The sequence below is a fragment of the Sapajus apella genome, unplaced genomic scaffold (genome assembly GCF_009761245.1).
Source record: "Sapajus apella isolate SASKATOON/1434 unplaced genomic scaffold, GSC_monkey_1.0 scaffold63, whole genome shotgun sequence".
Taxonomy (NCBI): Eukaryota; Metazoa; Chordata; class Mammalia; order Primates; family Cebidae; genus Sapajus; species Sapajus apella.
Window position 1 is genome coordinate 8330804 of NW_022437003.1, and position 24612 is coordinate 8355415.

General features: G+C 42.6%; 1 protein-coding gene across 7 annotated transcripts in view; it reads left to right on the forward strand.

The window, feature by feature from the left end:
• The window catches only part of ATXN1 (ataxin 1), a 455843-nt gene that overhangs the window by 227544 nt on the left and 203687 nt on the right, over window positions 1-24612 (forward strand). For 6 of the 7 annotated variants that reach the window (XM_032247765.1, XM_032247757.1, XM_032247760.1 and 3 more), the window contains one exon: window positions 16852-16912. The gene's annotated coding sequence lies outside the window, so the exon portion shown is untranslated. Of the gene's footprint in view, window positions 1-5109; window positions 5289-16851; window positions 16913-24612 lie in introns of all 7 variants that reach the window. The other variant, XM_032247759.1, reaches the window with a different exon arrangement.

Consider the following 24612-nt stretch of genomic DNA (forward strand, 5'->3'; position numbering starts at 1 on the left):
CATCATGTTGGCAGAATACACACACTCTTATCCTGTGGCGGTTGGCGAGGTCATTGATTTGCTGAGCAGAATAGCAAGGAAATACTCTAGACAGATTTAACATTTGCTGACGATAATGAATTGATCAAGCATCTGAATTCAGGGATGGTAGATGCACCCTTAAAATGCTCCGAAATAGATTTTAACTTTTATAAAAGATAATAATCTCATGTTCAAATCAGAAGAGGGACATTTTCCTTAAATCATTTAATTAACTCCTATTTCAAGAAAAGCCTCCATTTAAAAAAAAAAAAAAAAATCTCAAGTTACCTAAGGCCAAGTAAGCATTGAAGGTAGAATGAGTAAATGACCAAGTTCATGGAAGTTGTAAAATGAGTAGATGTGTTGTAAATGTGCTATTTAACGAAAATGTTTGTTGACTAGAGGAATAATGATGTGTCTTTGACCATGATAAGTAGCAATGCTGAAATGCATCCAAGCCACACAAATCATTGGAGGGTCCATGTAGAATTAAAGCTCTACAGAGTCTAGAGAGCATATCCTATATGGCTTTTTTTGCTAATTAATAAACATTGGCCTTTTGTCTGTTATTTAATAGCCTCATTGAAAGGCATTGGCAAAAGTGCTGCCTTTCACTACTAAGGGGGGCAGTTTTCTCTAAACGACGTTAAAAGGAGAAATCAGGAACTTAATTTTTTGTTAAATGAGATGTCGCTCCAAAATCAGATACATATATATTTGGACTAAATAAATATTTCCTGGGGAACTCTCCTATGACTGGGCACAGTTATTCTTGAGAGACTTCTCCCCCAACATTTTATTATGAAAAATTGCAAACACACAAAGAAATTGTAAGAATTGTACAGTGGCCGGGCGCGGTGGCTCACGCCTGTAATCCTAGCACTTTGGGAGACCAAGGCGGGCGGATCACACTGTCAGGTGTTCAAGACCAGCCTGGCCAATATGGTGGAACCCCAGCTCTACTAAAAATACAAAAATTAGCCATGCATGATGGCAGGCACCTGTAGTCCTAGCTACTCCGGAGGCTGAGGCAGAAGAATTGCTTGAGCCCAGGAGGCAGAGGTTGCGGTGAGCCGAGATCATGCCACTGTATTCCAGCCTAGACGACAGAGTGAGACTCCATCAAAAAAAAAAAAGAGGAAGAATTATTGTTATTATTATTGTGCAGTGAACACTTATAGACTTGCCACCTACATTTTGCAAGTAATATTTTGCTCTGTTTGCTCTGTCAGGTGTCAAGCCATCTGTCTATCCTTTGGTCCATTATATTTTATTTGATGCCTTTCAAGGCTAGTTAATGTGTTAACATTACTCAATCAAAATAAAATATTGGCTTTAGTTCTTGCTTTTCGGTACATTTTATTTTATTATTATTGAGACAGGGTCTCACTCTGTCACCCAGGCTGGAGTGCAGTGGTACAATCTCAGCTCACTGCAGACTCCCATTAGTTGAACGTGGTGGCGCATGCCTGTAATCCCAGCTACTCAGGAGGCTGAGATCCTTCCATCTCAGCCTCCTGAGTAGCTGGGATTACAAGGCATGCGCCACCACGTCCAGCTAATTTTTTTTTTTTGGTTCTTGGAGTTTTTTTGGTAGAGGCAGGGTTTTGCCAAGCTGGTGTCAAACTCCTGGGCTCAAGTGACCCACCCTCTTTGGCCTCCCAGCATGCTGGGATTATAGGCATGAGCCACCATGCCTGGCCAGAAAAAAACCCAAATTGAGGGACAGTCCACAGAATGATTAGTCTATGCTCCTCAAAATTGGCAGATTGCCGCTTTCATCACATCGTATGTGACTATCACGGTTGCTGTTGATCTTGATCACCTGAGCCGAGGCTGTGTGTGTCAGAGTTTGTCAACTGTAAAGTTACTCTTTGTATACACACACACACTTACAAACACACTATTTTCATACTGTACTACTCATTGGAAGGAAGTCACTGTGCACAGCCCACACTTAAGGAGTGGGCAGTTATGCTCTACCTCTGCAAAGGCAGAACATCTGCATGAATTATTTACAATTCTTCTGCACAGGAGATGTGTCTGTTCTTCCCCTTTTACAATTTATTTATATCAGTTGAACTCATGGGTGTTTATTTTATACTTTAGGCTCTAATCCAATACTCTGTTGTTTACTTTTTTGCTCTTGTTGTTTTAGTTCTGGCCATTGGCAGCTCTCTGAGAAATATTAGGAATATTGTCTCCTGTGCCCCTTTTATATGCCCCCATCACTGTGTGGTATCGATTTATCTATTTAGCATTTTCCCACTTTCTGACACTACAAGACGCTCCATGCTCATCTTGGGTATTCCCTGTCGCAGTACGAGAATCAGCCATTTCTCCAAGGAGCATTGGTTCATTTTATTGGAGAATGGTAATAGGAACTAAGTTCTGGGTGCTGGGGCTTACAGAAATTGTATGCTCAACACGTATTTGTTCCCTCCCTTCTTCTTGTGGAAGCTTGGTGTGTGCAGTAGTGAGTGCCCTGTGAAATCTTCACGCTGCAGATCCGCTTTAGTCCCTCACCTATCCTAGTTCACCACAGGAGGAGCCTAGCTCTCTGTGGTGGACTGGACAGAAGTCAGCCCGGCCAGTCAACTCAAAAGATTTCATTTATTCAGCTCCGTCCAGGTCAGACTTGGTGCTATGCTTAGTCCTGTGGGCAGATGCCCTGCTCTCACGGAGATCTACCCTCCAGAATCAAAGACAGGGCAGTAACAGAGAAGTGCTGTAGAAAATCAGAGTACAGAAGGGCTGGTGGGACCCAGCATAAGAGCATTCAGTGAAGGCTGTTTATACAAGAGCAGACTTAGCAAGGTTCATTCCAGACGAGGGGCTAGAGGCAAAGGCCTGGAAGTGAGAACAGAGAGTCTCTTAGATTTCTATGGATAAGAAGGACACTGAAGATAATGAAGGACTTTGCTTCTTGGGTTTATTTTAGGTATGAAGTAGGGTTTACTGATCTTGGTGGGATGAGGAAATGGGCCAGTGGTGTGGTGGAGCCAGCTTGCACACACTTTTATGAGCCAAGAAGTGTTAAATGTTCAGGAATTTAGGGAGCAGGTTGACACCATGTTACTATCTTGATAAGAGTGTTTACACTACAGAAGTCTGCAAATGCTACAAATCAGGGCTCCTCCCTCTCCTCTCACTTTTTTAAAATTGTACTTTAAGTTTTGGGGTACATGTGCCGATCTTGCAGGATAGTTGCATAGGTACACACATGCCGTGATGGTTTGCTGTCTCCATCCTCCCGTCACCTACATCAGGCATTTCTCTCAACATTATCCCTCCCCAACCTCCCACCCCACTGTACCTGCCCAGCACCTCACCCCCCCCCAACAGACCCCAGTGTGTGACGTTCCCCTCACTGTGCCCATGTGTTCTATTGTTCAACACCCACCTATGAGTGAGAACATACAGTGTTTGGTTTTCTGTTCTTGTGTCAGTTTGCTGAGAATGATGGTTTCCAGATTCATCCATGTCTGTACAAAGGGCATGAACTCATCCCTTTTTATGGCTGCATAGTATTCCATGGTATATATGTGCCACATTTTCTTTGTCCAGTCTATCATTGGTGGGCATTTGGTTTGTTTCCAGGTCTTTGCTATTATAAACCGTGCCACAATGAACATACATGTGCATGTGTCTTTATAATAGAATGATTTATAATCCTTTGGGTATATACTCAGTAATGGGATTGCTGGATCAAATGGAATTTCTATTTCTAGTTCCTTGAGAAATCACCACACTATCTTCCGCAATGGTTGAACTAATTTACACTCCAACCAACAGTGTAAAAGTGTTCCTGTTTCTCCACATCCTCTCCAGCATCTGTTGTCTCCAGATTTTTTAATGATCAGCATTCTAACTGGTGTGAGATGGTGTCTCAGTGTGGTTTTGATTTGCTTTTCTCTAATGACTGGTGATAATGAGCATTTTTTCATGTTTGTTGGCCTCATAAATGTCCTCTTTTGAAAAGTGTCTGTTCATATCTTTTGCCCATTTTTGAATGGGTTTGTTTTTTTCTTATAAATCTGTTTTAGTTCTTTGTAAATTCTGGATATTAGCACTTTGCCAGATGGGTAGATTGCAAAAATTTTTTCCCATTCTGTTGGTTGCCAGTTCACGCTGATGATTGTTTCTTTTTCTGTGCAGAAACTCTTTTTAATTGGATCCCATTTGTCTATTTTGGCTTTTGTTGCCATTGCTTTTGCTGTTTTAGTCATGAAGTCCTTGCCTATGCCTATGTCCTAAAATAAAATGAGAAGGCAAGACTAGAGAAAAAAAGAGTGAAAAGAAATGAACAAAACCTCCAAGAAATATGGAATTATGTGAAAAGACCTAATCTACACTTGATAGGTGTACCTGAATGTGACTAGGAGAATGAATCCAAGCTGGAAAACACTCTTGAGGATAATCCAGGAGAACTTCCCTAGCCCAGCAAGGCAGGCCAACATTCAAGTCCAGGAAATACAGAGAACACCACAAAGAGTTTTCTCAAGAAGAGCAACCCCAAGGCACATCATCAGATTCACCAGGGTTGAAATGAAGGAGAAAATGCTAAGGGCAGCCAGAGAGAAAGGTCAGGTCACCTGCAAAGGGAAGCCCATCAGACTGACAGCGGATCTCTTGGCAGAAACGCTGGAAAGCTTATGTAGTAGATATTACTGGAAGACAGAAGAGAGTAGGGGCCAATAGTCAACATCCTTAAAGAAACTTCATACCCTTCGGCTTGTATTAAACATTTCTTCACACACCATGGGCTTCAGCTATCTGAATATCTAGTATATACCCTTACCCTGAATTTATTATTTTTCTTCCAATGATCTTTTTTATGTACACATTTTTATTCAGTACTTTGAATTCTCTAACAAAACTGTCAAAAAATCGTTAAAGTAGAGATGTGTGCCCCTGATTGAAAGCTGCATTTCATTGCATATTGGTTAAAACTCTTAACAGTTCAGAAAATGTTTTGGTTAACTGGGTTGTTTGGGACCATCTAATGGCCATTCTCAAGAACTGAGTTGGAAATGCATGATTTAAATTTACCAAATGATTACCCAGCCTTCTACTTTATTTTGGCAGCATGGGAAAATCTGTTGTCACCTGAAGGTAGTCATCAGTGTCATATATATGTGGTCATAGGATTTATGGTTGGGCTGGCTTGGAGGTATCTTCTGATTCTTACCAAGAATATGGGAAGAAATGACATCATTTTCCTTCAGCTGAGAAGCCATGATTCAGCATTATTCTGCTTGTAGTAGGTAATGCAACCCTACATCAGTTCGACTTTTGCAAGGATGATACCTGAGTAATCCAGGGAATAGTGCTATGCAAATAGGGACAATTTCCATGAGGTCACCTCTTGTCCATGGTATATGGCATTAAGTGTTATGCTGAATTAGACTCAGAGGAGCTTATATTTCAAGCGAGTCACCTAAAAGCAGTTATATGCGTGACCAAGGAGAATAGAGTTAGGGAAAGAAGGAGACATCTCTTACTTATAACTGGAGATTGTGGGTTTTCACTGTGATCCTAAAAGGTAGATTTGCTTTGCCTTAATTACCAGGATTTCTTTTACCTCTTTGCCCTTTCCTGTGTCCCTCCATGAGGTATGGTAAATTTTCCTAGCTTTTGTTCCTATCATTGACTTTTCTCCTGATCCACTGTCAAATTGAATCTCCGAGGTTGTAGGACTCAGAAAAGGATATTGCAAGCATTCTGGCCATATTACAAATCTCATATGAGAGCTCGCTCTGAATCAAAGGAGCTCTCAGATTCTTTTTAGTCCAAGTGGTTCCTCGATGTGGAAGCTCTCAAATATTAGCTGATTTCCTGGAACATTCGAACGAGGTCACAGTTCATCAGCTGCCTCCCATAAACCAACCCTCTCAAGTTTCAACTCTCATTTGAAACTTCTGGGGATATCTTGATCCAAACGGATCGCCTGAAAAGCTCCCTGATAAGGTCAAGGAATTACAGGGGTCATCTTCTTTTTTTTATTGTGATAAAATTCATCATTTTTACCATTTCTAAGTGTGCAATTCAGTGGCATTAAGTACATGCATATTATGTTGCCGCCATCACTACCATCCATCTTCAGAACCTTTCCATCTTCCCAAAACGACACTCCATATCCATGTTGTAGCATGTGTCAGAGTCTCCTTCCTCTTCGGGGATGAGTAATATTCCATTGCACTTATATGTCCCATTTTGTTTATTCATCCATTGATGGACACTTAGGTTGCTTCCACTTCAGATTTTTGTGAATTATGCTGCTCTGAACACTGGTGTACAAATATCTGTTCAAGTGCCTGCTTTCCGTTTTCGTGCGTATATACCTCATAGTGGAATTGGTGAATCATGTAGTAATTCTTTAATTTTTTGAGGCACCATCATGGTATTTTCCACAGCAGCTGCACCATTTTGCATTTCTACCAGCAATATACGGAGAGTTCCAATTTGTCCACATCCTTGCCAACATTTGTTATTTTCTTGTTTTAGGGGTTGGTTTTTTTTTGTTGTTAATAAAAGCCATCTTAATGTGAGTGAAATGCTGTGTCATTGTGGTTTTGATTTGCATTTTCCTAATAATTAGTGATGTTGAGTATCTCTTCATGTGCTTAATGGTCATTTGTATATTTTCTTTGAAGAAATGTCAACTCCATTTCTTTGCCCATTTTTTTAATCAAGATGTTTGTTTTTCGTTGCCGCTCGAGAGTCTTTCATGCCTAGATAGTACACTACTTCAAGATAGACTATTTTGCATTTATCTGGGGTTCTATGGGCAGCCTGTTCCCCTGCCCATATGGAATGCAGATATGAATATGTAGAGACTTACCACTCTGGAATACTCCACCTGGCGTTCTAAGATTTACCCACATCTGCTTATTGTGGATGAGGTTCAGTGGTGGATGCTGCAGAATACACCACTAACTGCTTTTGGATACTGTATGATACTGTCATCTAACTTTTCATTAAGAAGAATAATCTCTTTTGAGGAAAAGAAGGAAGTTGTGAGTCCATCTTATAATTTTTCAGTGTAATAATATTCTAGGCCAAGTATTGACACACTATGGATCATGGGCCAAATATCACCCCAGCCCGTTTCTGTTATTAAGTTTTATTGGAACACTGGCATGCGTATTTGTATGAGTATCATCTATTGCTGCCTTTGCATTACAGTGACAGTTTGAGTAGTTGCAACAGAGATGTCTGACCTACACAGCCTAAACCATTTGCTCTCTGGTCCTTTATAGAAAACGTTTGCCAATCTTTGGCTGTTTTAGGTATTTAAGAAATGCAATTTTTAAAACCATATATATAATGTAGTGATGCTGACTGCAAGCTATTCACTTAGAAAATAATAAAGCTTATGTAGTAGATATTACTGGGTTTTTGTTTGTTTGTTTGTTTTGAGACAGAGTCTTGCTCTGTCACCCAGGCTGGAGTACAGTGGCGTGATCTCGGCTTACTGCAACCTCTGCCTCCTGGATTCAAACAATTCTCCTGCCTCAGCCTCCTGAGTAACATGGGCCACCACATCAGGCTGATTTTTGTATTTTTAGTAGAGACGGGGTTTCACCATGTTAGTCAGGCTGGTCTCGAACTCCTGACCTTGTGATCTGCCTGCCTCGGCCTCCCACAGTGCTGGGATTACAGGCGTGAGCCACTGCGCCCGGCCAATATTACTGTTTTAAGTATTTACTGAATAGCATAGACACTGACTTTACTGCTTTTAAGTATTTACTGAATTCCAACGTTGTGTCCAGAGCTGTGTTCTTTGCCTTTGTTTTTTGATTGGAGCAATGGCTTTCACCTCCTTAGCATCACTGGGGCTGTTCCCAGATGTGAGCAAAAGATTTCTAACATGGGTAGCACTTTTTAAAGTCACCGAATCTGACACCTGCCTTTCTCCTGTGATATTTCCTATTAGTACTAAACTTTGATGAAGTAACTCTGATCTTTAGCTGCGGTGAGAGGAGTTATGGAAGAGGGACCCGCCCCAAAGTGGAGACCACAGACAGCCTGCTCCCTGGCACCCTAAAGGTAGCTTCCTGCTTCTCTTCCCCTCTGCCTCCAGATCAGAGGTGCAGCTCTGCTAAGGCAGTGATTGCCAATTTTGAGATACTGTTGATGTGCTGATTTTTTTTTTATTATTATTTTTTTTTTACAAATTCTGTTCAATGTCTTGACCTTGTATACAGTAAACTTAGGCTAGCGGTTAGAGGACTCGTTAAGGTGTATGGACACGGTCATTGAAGAGTTTATATGGTATGTTTTGGCAGTTGAAGAGTAGTAAGCATTGACTTTAAAATATTATATATAATACCCATCTAGATAATGGGAAAGAAATCCTACACATACACACTCATATCCACCCACGAACACAGACACCCAGGAAATTATAAAGCCTGATTGACATCTGTGTGCAGATGTTTTCTTTCTTTATTTTTTAACTTATATTTTAAGTTCAGGTGTACGTGTGCAGGTTTGTTATATAGGTAAACTTGTGTCATGGGGGTTTCTTACACAGATTATTTTGTCACCCAGGTATTAAACCTAGTACCTGTTAGTTATTTCTCCTGATCTTCATCCTCCCAGTAGGTCCCAGTGTAGACGTTTTCTTAGGTAAAACAGTGGGGTAGTCATTTTGTACAGTCCAAATAAGATTCCAACAATGGATGAATCTGATAAGAAGTTACCTTTTGCTGCAGATATAAAATTTATCTAAAAGCAAAATGAGCCCTTAACCCTTCCATGGAATCTTACTGCTTCGCTTTCTTTGTGAGTGAAGTGTTGGGCATTAATATATTGAAAGCTGTCAGGCCTTTTTCTTTACTTTTTGACAATTTGACCTTTTTTTCCCCCTGAAATATAGCAGCCAGCATTTCTCTTCTGGATCTGGTTCTGCCACCTATGTTGATTTTAATTACCTTCCTTGAAAACCATTCTCAAAGTACTATCTGCCCCTTGCATTGTAAGCTTTAATGTTGAAGATAGAGCTTTGGGAAGAGTCCCTTTGAAAAGGATTTTCTTCAGCCAATATCAGAGGAATATTTCCTTATTTTTATATGTTTTAATTCCTGAAGAACAGATCTCTACCAAATTTCCTGGTATAGATTTAGAATCATCTTTTCAATTTTAGACAAATTTTGGAATTCAGATGTTGCTCTTTGAAATGCTAGTAACTTCTCCAACTTGGGGACATTCATGGACTCAATAAGCATGTATTTTATTTAGGATTCTATGAGGATTCGTTCATTTCTGCATATTTTGAATGTCTGCTACACAGAGATAAATGATTTAAAATCCATGCGATCAGAGCTGGGTCACAATTTAGTGGAGAAGATGACGACAAAAATTTGCCATGGAGTGTAAAAAGTGCTCCTCGTAGAGACATATACATCACAGCAAGTGTAGAGCATTTGTAAACTTACTTAAGCCCTAACTCAGTTTAAGTTGCATTAGACTGTGGATAAATTTATCTGACCTGAAACACGTAAATAACATGTATCTACGTGGGGTAATAAATGAAGACAGTTGGATAAAATAAAATGCATCTGTTAGAACCAGTGGCCCCCAGCAAGGCCAGTGCTCTTGAGCCATTATTATTCCTGCACATCCTTTGTGTTTGGGTTATTAACATCGCGCTTAGGTCAGAAGCGAGTGTGTTCAGTCTGCCACGCTTTGATAACAAGTAAAGTGCTGATGGAGATCATTTCAGACTGTCTCTGTGCTGTTGATTGCATGCTTGTGGCTCATAATCAGAGTGATGCAAAGTAATTGTTAGACTGACTTGCCAAGGCTACATTTTGTGTCGTTGCCACTGTCAGCAATTTGGTCCTGCAGTGCTGCCTGAAGAATGCTTGCCTGGCACCTGTTGGGCACTAACACACAGCTCTCCACTGAATGCCATGCGTAACTTTTGTCCTCACATCCTCGCTTGCTTCCCTCAAACAACAACAACAACAACAAAAACCTGACAAAGAAATACCTGCTTATGTAGTCAAAGCAAGTGCTTCTTTTTTTTTTTTTTTTTTTTCTGAGATGGAGTCTTGCTCTGTCATCCAGGCTGGATGCCATGGCACGGTCTCGGCTCACTGCAGCCTCCACCTCCCAGGTTTAAGCAGTTCTCCTGCCACAGCCTCCATAGTAGCTGGGATTTCAAGCGCACATCACCATGCCCGACTCATTTTTGTATTTTTAGTAGAGATGGGATTTCACCATGTTGGCCAGGCTGGTCTCGAACTCTTTACCTCAGGTGACCCACCCGCCTCAGCCTCCCAAAGTGCTGGGATTACAGGTGTGAACCACCATGCCCAGCTGCAAGTGCTAATTTTTTGTTTGTCAGAATGCTTACATCTTGAGATTTTAACCCCTCATGTGTGTTGCCAGGGAGCTCATCTTTTCTCTGTCACCGTGAAACCCAGACATATCTATCTTTGTCACTTACTGGTGACCTTGCCTAGGTTGCTTTTCTTGAGCGTTGTTTTCCTCATCTGTACAATGAGGCTACTAAAACCTATTTTACAGAGATTTTGTCAGCATTAGAGATAATACATAAAAATGTGTCCACACAAATTAGCCATTCGGCAAGTGGTTGTGGCAGATATTAAGGAACTTCATGCTTACTCAGGATGATACAATACAGCAGCAAGACGACATTTCCCAAAGTCAGTAGTCCAAAAATATATGATAACGTAACTGTAGTATCAGCAGTTTCACTGGCCAAGTCATGCTTACCAGAGACACACAATTGGATTTGGATGCTAGAACCTAAACCACATGCTTTTATGTGTAGATCTGGAATATAGGATGTGTTATGGGCCCTCCTCATTTCAAAGGATATGAGGCTCCCTTTAAAAGCAATGTATAATTTAGTCTTTTGTTTTGTTTTGTTTTTTGAGATGGAGTCTCTCACTCTGTTGCCCAGTGTGGAATGCAGTGGCACGATCTCAGCTCACTGCAACCTCCACCTTCCAGTCTAAGCGATTCTCCTGCCTTGGCTCCCACATAGCTGAGATTACAGGCATGCACCAGGAGGCCTGGCTAATTTTTATATTTTTAGTAGAGGTGGGATTTGCCATGTTGCCCAGGATGGTCTTTAACTCCTGACCTCAGGTGATCTGCCCGCCTCTGCCTCCCAAAGTGCTGGGATTACAGGTGTGAGCCACTCTGCCCAGCAGATTTAGTCTTGATGGTATAAAAAAGACATTATATAGCATATAACACAGCCTGACCATCTATTGCTCACTCATGGAAAAGCGGTGACCACAAGAGAGTTGGGCAAAGCAAAAACTCTGTCCCTATGAGAAGCTCACTGTTAGATGCAGAAACGTCTCTCCCACTCCTGAATTGCACCATGAAAAGAGATTTGTTAAAAGTAGAGCTCAGTTCATAGTCCACGATATAGTAAGTACCTAGAGTGAATTGTCAAAGAAATACTCCCTCTGACGCCATCCAGTGCTAACATTTAAGGTCTGTGCTCTTATTTCCCAACATTGATTCCATTTGACATGGCAAAAAATGTAACAGATACATTTAGATACTTTTTTTTTCTAAAAGCTTGACCCCCACCACAAATTGTCACTCCTCTTAAAAATTGCATCAGCTGGACCAGAGATGAAGCATTTAGGGAGCGTTTGTTGTAAGGTGGCATGCAAAGGGACTGTCACCTGCCATTGATGATGAACCCTGGTTTCACAGATCCGACTCTGTGTCGCTCTACTTTGCATCCCTACCTTTGATCTCGCCAGAATTTTGCAGCCGGTATCTACGTCCCTTGGCATTTCTTTGCTGCCATGGTGTGTTCTTTCTCCCTCCACTGCTCTCTGCCAGCCCCATCTCCTGCCTGCTTCATGGAACAGTGCTGGATACTTAGAAAGGGTTGACTGTGGCTGGGCGAGGTGACTCACGCCTGTAATCCCAGGACTTTGGGAGGCCGAGGTGGGTGGATCATGAGGTCGGGAGATCGACACCATCCTGGCCAACATGGTGAAACCCTGTCTGTGCTAAAAATACAAAAAAAAATTAGCTGGGCGTGGTGGCGCATGCCTGTAGTCCCAGCTTCTACTCAAGAGGCTGAGGCAGGAGAACTGCTTGAACCCAGGAGGCGGAGATTGCAGTGAGCCGAGATTGCGCCACTGCACTCCAGCCTGGGTGACAGTGTGAGACTCCATCTCAAAAAAAAAAAAAAAAAAAAGGTTATCTGCATTCATGGCTGAAGGAAATATGATTTCCACACACTCTGCCCATAGCGGGGATACGCTCACTTCCCCAGCCTCCCCTCAAAAGTAGGATTTTCCTGGAATGTCACTGGTTACTGATGGAGTTATGGCGCCCTTAATTGAGGGCAAGGTGTGTCACGTGACTTCAGCAAATCATATCACATGTATTCTTACCAAACCCACCATACTCTCTGAGAAGAAACTTAAATTAGAAATATTGATACTGAACGAACATTTTAACTTGCGATACCTTCTAAAGAAATATGGTAAGTCCTGATCTTTTCTTTAGGTTTTCAACTCCAATAATGTGATTTAATTTCGAGGATCACTCAAGATCGTACAGTTTTCAGTTCTCTTTTCTCTGTATCATGAAGTAACTCTCCCGTGATTGGGCTGAAAATAAGAACGTTTGCCTGACTTCAGACCTATGATACGGTACTTGCTTAGACATCCCTCTTCGCCCATCGTCCCTCTTCTTTAAAACTGGGTCCTTCTATGATACGTTGGATACCCACTGAATATTCTAATGTGTGGTTCTGTTCCCTGTGGTGTATGTGTTAGTGTGTGTTCTTCTATGCCACACCCACTCAAACCAAAACAGTTTTTTGCTGTTAAGACTTTTTATATTTATTCAGCCTGCCTTTCTCAATCTTGAAAAATGTGGAAGAAAAAGAACCACATGCTACCACAATATGTGGTCACTTCTTATAAATGTGGGACACTTTGGAGATTGTGTAAATTCAACAAATACCTATTTGTTGGATCATTCCTTCAATGCAGTCCTCTAAATTATCATGTCCACGCATCTTCTGATGCTAAAAGAGGTTTTCAGTATAATTAGTAAGCAAAAAAAAATCAGCAAAATACTATGAATACTATCATAGTACATCATAAATAGATTATATGTATATATATATAGAGAGAGAGAGCGAGAGAGAGAGATTTATTTCTGTAAGTATGTGTACAGTGTACTCTGTATGACTGGGCATAGGAGAGAGTCTGGAGTCATTTAACCAGAATGTTAATAGTGATTATTAGTGGGACTTTTGCGGATTTGTATAACTTGGATTTTTCTATTTATCGAATTATTATACAATAAACAGTTTTATTTTGTTCTCATTTGTCTCTTACACTTTTTTTTGACTCTATAGTCCTGTAATATTTTTATTTTTTAATTTTTACAATTTTTGTGGGTCCATAGTATGTGTGTATATGTATGGAGCACATGAGATGTTTTGATGCAGTAATGTAATGTGAAATAAACACATCATGAAGAATGTGGAGTATCCATCCCCTCAAGCATTTGTTCATCACATTGCAAGCCATCCAGTTATGCTCTTTATTTTAAAATGTACAGTTATTGACTACAGTCACCCTGTTGTGCTATCAAATAGTAGATCTTAGTCATTCTTTCTAACTACTTTTATTATTATTATTATTATTATTATTATTATTATTTTGAGACGGAGCCTTGCTCTGTTGCTAGGCTGGAGTGCAGTGGCACGATCTCGGCTCACTGCAATGTCCCCCTCCCAGGTTCAAGCAATTCTCCCCCTTCAGCCTGCCAAGTAGCTGAGATTACAGGTATGCGCCACCACGCCCAGCTAATTTTTTGTATCTTTAGTAAAGACAGGGTTTCACCATGTTGGCCTCCATCTCCTGACCTCATGATCTGCCCACCTCAGCCTCCCAAAGTGCTGGGATTACAGGTGTGAGCCACCATGCCCGGCCTCTAACCACTTTTTTGTACCCATTAACCATCCCCACCTCCCCTCCAGCCCCTTCTACCCGTCCCAGCTTTGGTAGCCATCCTCATACTTCCTGTGTTCAGGAGTTCAGTAGTTTTGACTTTTAGATCCCGCAAATAACTGAGAACATGCTGAGTCTGTCGTTCTGTGCCTGGCTTTTTTCACTTAATGTAAGGATCTTCCGTTGCATCCATGTTGTTGCAAATGACGATCTCATTCTTTTTTATGGCTGAGTAATATTCCATTGTGTGTATATATACCACACTTTCTTTATCCATTCATCTGTTGGTACACACTTAGGTTACTTCCAAATCTTAGCTATTGTCAACAGTGCTGCAACAAACAGGAGATGCAGATTTGTCCTCAATATGCTGATTTCCATTCTCTTGTGTGTGTGTGTGTATATATATATATATATACACACACACACACACATACTCAGCAGTGGTATTTCTGGATCATATGGTAACTTGTCTCATCTACTTGTGAGGGGTGAGGAAAAAGGAATATGGTGCAGGTACTCACATTCTGATAATTTTTTTTTTTAGATTGAGTTTCGGTCTTGTCGCCCAGGCTGGAGTGCAGTGGTGCAATCTTGGCTCCCTGCAACTTCCACTTCCTGGATTCAAGCAATTCTCCTGCCTCGATCTCTTGAGTAGCTGGGATTACAGGCACATACTACCACACCTGGCTAATTTTATAATTTTAGTAGAGATGAGGTTTCACCATATTGGCCAGGCTGGTCTCGAACTCCTGACCTCAGGTGATTCACCCGCCTCGGCCTCCCAAAGACCTGGGATTATAGAAGTGAGCCACCATGCCCAATCACATTCTGGTAAATCTTTAAGTCATCAAAGTCTCTCCTGTGTCTTTCCTCTGTTGTTATCGGTATGTGAAAATGTTGTGCCAAATGTCGATAATGCTTTTTTGTTTTATTCAGTCTCTTCCTCGTGCCAAGCACCACACTAAAAACTAGAAACATTCTACGAAGTAGGTATCGTTATTGCCATGAGGCACATGAGGAAAGGGTTCAGAGAGTTTAAGTAACTGAAACCACACAGCTCCTCTCTGACTGAGCTGAGGCTCAGACTGAGGTCTGACTCGGAAATCAGTTTTTGTGGTCTCAGGAATTCATATTGTAGACATCTCCTCTGCCGTTAGGATGAAAAGGTCAACGTGTGTGAGTGGATTATAAAGTGTTGCTTTAAAACGAAGAAGGTACCTAGAGATTTTGCCAGTATCTACTGTTTTCAGTGTTTGCATGGTTTTCTGGTGGTTTTTTCAATTAGAGCATAACCTTTGTCTTTGTAGCCCCACTTGGCCTAGGATAGTCTGACTGCATAGTGCCAGGTTAAACATTGTCTCTGGGACTTGGAGCCGTGCCCTTCAGATTGTGAGAAACTGAGTCTGGGAATTTTTCTGCAGTCTGGTAGGCCATCCTAAGGAAGCACCATCCTGTTCTGGTGGCCACATGCAGTCCACATCCTCTGAGGAAAACGGCGGGAAAGCTGTGGCCTTCCACAGTTCACAGAATGAATACCAAAGGTTCTGGGATCCTGTGAAACTTACCTGCAGAACATCAGGAGCTGGAATAGCCTTGCCTCCCAGCCTCTCCTAAACCTGCAAAGACGTCTCTAAAATAGTGTCTGGAAATTCTTTTTGAGTTGGATCTTGAACTTAGTTCCTTGTGTGGTGTAGATTAAATCATCTGCTGCCGTCGCTGCCTTATCTCCCTCTGTCTTTCAGGCTTCCTCTGTCCAGCGTTCACATCATCTCCGTTCTTTCCCACACTTTGTTTGGTTAGTCAGTATCTCAGACACAGTGGCTTCCTCACGGGATTACTCAGCCAGCCTGATATGTGACCTCCAGCGCCCCTCTGTCAAGTCCACATTCCCCTATGAGCCTAATTACATACAGATCACTGTGGGGAGGGGAGCCGTGGGTGGATCATTTTGGGAAAAAGTGAAGTGCAGGAATGAGATACTTGGATTATTTATTAAGACTTCACAGCCTGGGCAATGTAGCAAGACTCCATCTCTGCAAAAGAAAGAAAAAAACCACAGCATTTTAATCCAGGCGTGGTGGCACACGCCTGTAATCCCAGCTACTTGGGGGCTAAGGCAGAAGGATGGCTTGAGTCTAGGAGTTTGAGGCTGCAGTGAGCTATGATGACCAGCCACGGTCACTGAATTTCCCCATGAGAGGGACTTCGGAGGGAGGATCCCAGGGTCTGAGCTGAGCTCTGCCACTCACAACTGTGTGCAGGTGAGCAAGTGACTCAGTCCCCTGGGTCTCTGGGTTTCCAACTATAAAATGGGCATGGATCTGTGACAAACCTGGGTGACAAAGCAAGACACTATCCCAAAAAACAAAACAAGACTGGGTACAGTGGCTCAAATCCCAACACTTTAGGAGGCCGAGGTGAAAGAAGCTCTTGAGACCAGAGTTTAAGACCAGCTTGGGCAACATAGTGAGACCCCCATCTCTACAAAATCATTATTTAAAAAAAAATACAAAAAAAAAAAAAAAAAAGACTTCTTCAGTAAGCATCATGGTGGGCATGGAGGACATGACATTTTTAAAAACACACCTAAAAAAATGATATCTTGTGCATTATAATATGTCATGCCTGTGATTCTTCTCTACATATTGATTGTACAAAGCTCTGCTTTTAAAATTCATAGAGTCAGCCAAATAATCACACATCTATTGTTCTTCAGACGTTTGTTGTGCACCTAATAAAGGCCAAAGTCCTGGGGGCTGGAATTTCTTATCTCTAGACCTGCTCATTTGCACTGATTTAGAGAATGAAGTTATTAATTTTTTTAAAATATTTTTTTCTCTTCCAGTTTTCCAAAGATATTAGACCATTTTCTTCGTGAAAAGAAATTGACCTGCTGTTTTCATAGGGTGAGTGATCCTTTAATCGTTCGTGTATTTTTACCCACATCAATATGTTACCCAATTACTATGATGCTCCAGGAAAAAGTGTGTGACAGCATGCATTCTCAACTTCTCTCCTGCTTGGAACCAAGGTATTTTTCCTATTCTTTGACTCTCCTCATCATTGGGTCCTTTGGAGAGGCTGATTTCCCTCGTAGATTTTTCTGCTGTTTCTTTTTGCTGTTCACATGCTTTTGCCTCTTGCGAGCTCATCATCATTGCTGCTACCTTGTCCAGCTCACAGAGAGGAAGTTTCTTTCCCTCAGCAACTGGTGCACAGAAATACAGCTGTGGGCAAGGGGGAACCGTCCAGTTTCTTTAAGTGACTGTGCTGACTCATGAATACCATGACCAAGAATAATAGGATGTGAGCACCAGATGAGATCTGAGAGCTTGTCTGGCAAAAGCGCTATGTACAGATGCAGCGCCTGAGGCCCAGAGGCTTCACATCACCACATCACCACGTCACCTTCGTGGGCCTTCGTGGAGAGTAGCAGAGCTGGGATTATGACAGGTGTGTTTGGCTCTTAGCTGCATGATGTTTGCCCTGCACAAGGCTGGTTTTGGAATCTGCAGATCTATTTTTTTTTTTTTTTTTGAGAAAAAGTTTTACTCTTGCTGCCCAGGCTGGAGTGCAGTGGCCCAATCTCTGCTCACTGTAACCTCCACCTCCTGGGTGCCAGCGATTCTCCTGCCTCAGCTTCCCAAGTAGCTGGGATTATAGGTCTTGCCACTGTGCCTGGTTAATTGTTGTATTTTTAGTAGAGACAGGGTTTCACTATGTTGGCCAGGCTGGTCTCAAACTCCTCGGGTGATCCGCCCACCTCAGCTTCCCAAAGTGCTCAATTACACTGCATCCAGCTGGAATCTGCAGATTCTTTTTGAGGCTATAGAGTTACAGGCAGTTCAACTTAACGTGGTCTTGGTACACTAATAATGGTCACCCCTAAGGCAGTGGTCAGGAGTGATGTCGATCAACTTTTTGACTTTCTTGTAACCATCTTTGGCTACTAAGTAAAGACGCTGGCAGAGTGAGTGTGCCCAGAACGCTTCTGTTGTGAATGTCATCTGAGAAAGCTTATTTTCCTTTGCGCGTTTTCTAAACCACTGCATCTGCAACACCACATTGTCACGGGCTGATACTCGGTGGTGCATCTGCTTTGCAGCCAGAAGTCACAGTGCACCCGCAGGTGTGTGTGGTCCAGCTGCAGACCCACACACCGGACTCACTGCTGCCTGCACCTGTGGAAGAATGGCTAACGGGGTTCCTATTCTGAAGTACAAATTTGACCTACAGTCATTGAGCCTGTTGAGAAACATTTATTCTTTCTTTTAAAGTTATGTTGGTATAAGAGTGCAATTGTGTGATAAGATGGAGAGAAGTTAAGAACATGATTCTCAGAATCCCAGAAGGTAGACTTGCTGTGTGTGTGTATGTGTGTGTGTGTCCTAGGCAAAACCTTACTTTGAATTGTGTCCATTTCAAAGGCTGGTGAGCTAAGTGCACTTGTTTCCAAAACATTTCATCTCACCTAGGGAGTGGTCAAAGCGTGGCATTAAGAGCTTGTGTTTATTATTTTATCCAACTTGTTAACGTAATCGCTTTGTCTTCTTCCCTAACTAGAGTCATTAGTAAGGAACTTGATCAGATACAGGCATAAAATTGGTTTCTACCAATGTACTGAATGGAGTGTAGAACATGGATTGCTGATTCGTGAGGGATCAGCTGCTGAATTATCCTAATATTGATCTCTCCTGTCCGCAGCCCTGGGTCTACATGAGCAGCATTCATTAGAAGTATGAATATGTCCATTTCCCCGTCTTATCTGAGAAAAGTCCAAAAGGTTTATTCTCAGAGCACGCCACGGCACACTGTGGCTCACTGACACCTGTTGCTGTCTGGGAAACCTAAAGTTCTCTGTAGAATCAAGAGATTAGTTAGACTAAAAGAAGGGGGCAATTAAGGGCCTCTGGAAAGTGAAGAAATGTCCATTTCCATGCCTACATCATAGGATCGTTTGGGTATAGAATAAACTGGTAGAGAAGGATCTGAAGGATGAAATGGATGAAGGAAGGACTGTCTGAGCCCGTGGAGACCGCTTGTGGCTACTTTGGTTTCCTGCTGAGGTCATGAGCAGTTCATGTTGACATTCAAGAGGACATTAAATTATTATGCAAAATATAACAAGCCATTTGCTTTTCCCAAATAAGAAAAAACTAAACACAGATAGAAGCCATGAATATTTTTTTCCTAAAAAGAAGCTTAGAGGCCGGGCGCAGTGGCTCACACCTGTAATCCCAACACTGGGAGGTCGAGACGGGCATATAACGTGAGGTCAGGAGATCGAGACCATCGTGACCAACATTGAGAAACACTGTATCTACTAAAAGAACAAAAAATTAGCCAGGTGTGGTGGTGCACACCTGTCATCCCAGTTACACAGGAGGCTGAGGCAGGAGAATTCTTGAACCCAGGAGGCAGAGGTTGCGGTGAGCCGAGATCACGCCATTGCACTCCAGGCTGGACAATAAGAACGAAACTCCATCTCAAAAATAAATAAATAAATAAGCTCAGAAGCTGGTCCCCACGTGAACATGCACCTTGTAAAACATGAATTTCTGGGTTCGGTTTCATAGTATGCAGTGGGGCTGGGTCTTGGGGACAATGCTGCTGTTGTTTCTAAGCTCAAACAGCACTCACCATCAGTGGTATCTCTTTAAGGGAAATCCAGGGAAATGCTCTTGCCAGCACTGCGATTGTATTTGCTAGAGGCCAGGTGGCAATGACATGCACTGGTTCCATAGCAACATGACTGTGCAGCCAGAAAACATAGAATGACTATGACAGCCAGCGTAGCCTGGGCAGGATGAGGGCAGCCCTGATACCCTCTTTCATTTCCCACCTTATCCTCTCTTGCCTTTCCCCTCCTGGGGCCTGTGATATGCGGAGAATGTGGTCTTCGTAACTGCTACTGTCTGCCCCTGCTATGGACACTTGCCTCCCATTCCCATCCAGCTTGAAACTTGATGAGAGAGAAGGCAATGCCTGCAGGAACCTTCCGCAGGCCTCTGAATGGGTCAGCAGGGCCAGCAGCCCTTCCCTGCCTGAGCAATTGAAAGGAGGCGGAGAGTCCGTGCTTTCCATCCTCCCTGTGGCACAGAGGCTCTGTCGAAAGGGCCTCGTGGGGAGGGGGCTTCCTGGGCACCGTGGTCAGCTGCTCCAGGCTGAAATGTGTGGGTAGTGACATGGAGCTGTGTGAAATCCAGGGAAACAGAGTGCTGCTTTAATATGCTGCAGATTGAGGAGACACCTCCCAGTGGAGCCTGCCATGCCAGGCCCAGCAGGACTGCACAAAGAAATGCAATACCCATTTCTCATCTTCTGGGAGCTCCTACCGGACAGGCAGCTTCTAACTGCTGATTCTCTGCTGATGTGTGGTTTGGAGCTTTCACATTTTTCTAGTGTTTTCTCATCTATATAATCCTTGATGAATGCATTGTAAGAACTCTTAATTTCAACAGAGGCTTTTTTCCCTCTGAACTCCTGAAGCATTTTAAAAAATCTTTGCCATTCATTAGACACTGCCCTTGTATTTCCTTTTTTTGATATATATATATATTGCTTTGGGGGCCTGAGTGGGTTTCTAGGTAGAGGCTAAGCCCTTCAAGGCTAGGAAACACGTATCCTCTCCATCTTCTTAAAAAAAAAAGTCTCTAATGCTCAGAACTGAGCTCTGTGGATAGTAACCATGACATTAATAATTGTTCATGACATTATATTCTCACTCTATCTCCCAAGGAAATTGTGAGGCAAGTGTGTAAATATATTGAAGATGTTGTTCAGTTCTTCAAAGAAAAGATAAATTCAAGAAATGATTTTCCTAATGTGGTTTTTAAAACATGTAGATATTAAGTCATAAGGTAACAATAGCTAAAGACTTCACATTTCCACATCTTCCTCTTTGAGGTTGCTGACCATAGCATATACCCCTGGGTTTTATACTGCTGCCAAAATAATCCTTTTCCCCACCTCGCTCCCAGTATTCACTGTATTGAATTTGTCTTTTGGACCAGGCTTCTCAGTCTAGCAATATTTTTGGACAATTAAGAGATTTGAGGGATTTTTCATTAAGATGACAGATGGATTAGGTTTGATAGATTAGGATAGTGATTCCTAATTCGGTTTTGAAGTCTGTTTAGGGGAGGGAAAGTGTTTATCTTATGAAAACTTTTTTCTTACAAGAGTTCTCTTCCCATCCCAAGTTCTGAGCCCACTGGGAAATAAGACAGGAGTGCTGAGGCAGACCGGGGCCGGAACGCAGACACCTGTCTGTGTGAACAGGGAAGGAGAAAGAGGCCCAAATCCCTGCTAACCGGGCTCCAGATTTTATAGATTAACCCTATCCAAGGAGAGGGATGTAGGCTGCAGTGGCTTTAGCCCTAGCCAGGTTGCTCCTTCCACACCCTTGGGGAAGAAAAGGTTGGAGCAACAGGTCAGAGGGCGTAAGGGAAATCCTCCCCCATAGAGAGCTGGGGAGGGGCTTGGTGTTTCCTTCCTGGTCTGGCCACATTTCTGCTCCCTGCACCCCGTCAGGCCCACCCGCCCCCAGCTCCCTCAAGCCTTCTTATCTGCTGTGTTTATTCCTAGCACGTGGGCTTCTGCATGTGACTGCTGGTTTCTTGTGAGTCTCCTCTGTTAGAATGTTAGCTCAGTGAAAGCAGGGGCCTTGTCAGTCTCAGGGAAGGCATGTATGTCAGTATTTAAAACTGTGCCAAGCACATAGCAGCATTTGATCAATATTTGTTGAACGAATAAATGAATAGATGTTGTTTCATGCCTCTGCTCACACTGTTTAGTTTCCCGGACATCCCTGTGCACTGTCTTGTCTGGCAAGCCCGTAGGAGGCAGTTCAGCCATAGCTGTCTCTCCTTGCTCTGGGTGTAGCTCATCAGTTGCCAGTAGTTGGCACATGTGCATGTGTGTGCTTTCGTGTATGTGAGTGTGCGTGTGTGTACATCTTTGTGTGCGTGTGTGCACCTACATACCTGTGTGCTTTTGTGCATATGCATTTGTATATACTTGTGTTCTCTCTCTCTTTCTGGCTCCGTAATACTTATTTGCTTACCTGTCTATTAGCCTTACTAAATAGCAAATGCCTGAAGAACTGGGCAGCCTGTTATTCATTCTTGTCCCTCTAATATCTAACATGTAGTAGGTGCTCAGTATATGATAATATGAGCATTCTAAGCACTTATAATATGCCCAGTATTGCTTCATCTTAAAATTTAAAATAACTTTCTATGTATCTTGCATTTATTACCTTGTGGAATTCTCACAACCACCTTACAAGATATGTTTTAAACTCTCATTTTGTGGGTGAGGGAACTGGGGACATGAAAAGGTAGAGTGGCTGGCCCCCCATCTCACAGCTAGTCTGACTCCATAGCTTTTATTCTCTGCTGCCTCTCAGAAACTGACGACTGTATTTGTATGAATGAACACATGACTGAGTGAGGATTTTAGAAGCCCAGACCAAAATCATTCAATAGACCTAAAGATATTAGGATCAACACAAGTAAGAAATGATTAGCCATGGTTGACATAGAATCAAGGCCATGGCTGAAATAAACCCACAGATGAATAGCTAATACCTTCCTGTAGCCATTGCACTTAATTTCTGATTACCCGTGCCTGCCTAGTGGTATTGGTTAATGCAAATGAATAATTGTCATTGCATATTGGGAATTATTTCCTAGTGGGAAAATATCAAGTCATCAGTTGTGAGTTAAACAGCCACTGCTTGCAAGGCTCACAGCTAAATTTTGGGGGAAATGGTGAGGGAAGAGGGAAAATGTGAGTTGGAGGGTGAAAAGGTAAGTTTTGAAAGTACAAGCCAAGGTCACTGTCTTCAGGAGGCTCTTGTCTCATTAAGAGGCAAGGAGGGAGTAAAGGTGACATTAAGGAAATTAAAAGATATTGAGGGCAGTAATATAAAACCTGTCGCAAGGCCTTGTTAGACACGATTCGTTACCAAACGATAATAATAGAGAAAATCAAAGCTGTTGTATTAGTCAGGATAGGATAAACTTCTGTTGCAGAAACCATCAACCCTATACTTTCAGTAGCTTAGCAAAATAAAACTTTATTTCTCATTCACCAGTGACCGCTGTGGATGTGGTGTTGCTCCAGGACAGCTGTCCTCCATGCATAACACCATGACGCAGTCTGCTTTGATCTTTTAATCCAGCCATCTAGGGACCTCTTTCATGATCATTGGAAGAGAAAAAAATTGGAAAATTGCACCAGTAATTAAATGCTTGCAAGCTTTGGCCTAGAAGGGACACTTGTCATCTGCTATGTCTAAGCGTGGCTTTTAGCCTTTTATATAACTCACATCATCCCAGTCATCTCATGTATCACACAGTAGGTGCTCGATGAATGTGTAGGGTAAAAGCATGGATGAGCATAAAAATGCATCGTGACTTGCTCCTGATAGTGTTTTAGCTGTAATGTACCTGGCAGACCCCAAAGCCCAGGCTTGGAACGATCTGGTCTGGCTCAAAAATATTTGCTAAAATTAAAAGAGCATTAATAGAAACAACAACAGAATCCAGGCGCAGTAGCTCACGCCCATAATCCCAGCACTTTGGGAGGCTGAGGCGGGCAGATCACGAGGTCAGGAGTTCGAGACCATCCTGACCAACGTGGTGAAACCCTGTCTGTCTCTACTAAAAATACAAAAATTAGCCAGGCATGGTGGCAGGTGCCTATAATCCCAGCTACTCAGGAGCCTGAGGTAGTAGAATCACTTGAACCCAGATGCGGAGGTTGCAGTGAGCCAAGACCCCACCATTGCACTTCAGCCTGGGCAACAGAGAGAGACTCAAAAAAAGAAAAATAGTTAATATTAATTAGCTATGGTGATTGGACAATCATAAGGACATGGGCAAATCAATTTCAATTTAGCAGGTGGCTAAACTCACACTAAAGGCCTGGCCTGCCAGACACTGGCCTTGCCTTAGACGTATCACTGTCTAACAGTCCACAGCTCAACGCACAGTTCACAAGTTATCTGGTCCCATCTTGTCTTCTGACCTTGTTCTTCCTGAATGAGGCGGAGATCCTTATGCTTGTTTAAAAATTAAGAAGCTTTATTAAGGCAACGTGAGCCTGTCCGGGATGCTCCCATGTTTCCATCCCAGTGGCATGGACCGCCCTGTCCCAGCCCCCTCCTGCATCCACTTCTCTCATGCTTTCGACTTTCATCTGGGATCCTGGTGAACAGACCACAACTCAGCTCCAGATCACAGACAGGGGCTTCCACCAGGGGCCACACATACGCTGAGCAAAACACAAGAACCAAACATGTAAAATAAGTTGGTAGCTTCATGTGGGACTCAACATGGAGAATAGAAAGCTCATAGAGAGAAAGGGGGAGTCTGCCTTGGACAAGGAGATGGGGGTCACATCACATATGTCAAAGAATGGGGACCCCTCAACCACATTCGCTGTGTGTGTATTATGTGGTGAAGAGAAACCTGACCCCCAGAAAGACCCATAGTCCCAGCCAGTGACAGATTCCCAGGACCTGGTGCTTGTTGTTGATTTGGGCTTTGGGGGTCGTGGCGGCGGGGAGGAAGGAGGGATCACGGTGTAAATGGGCAGT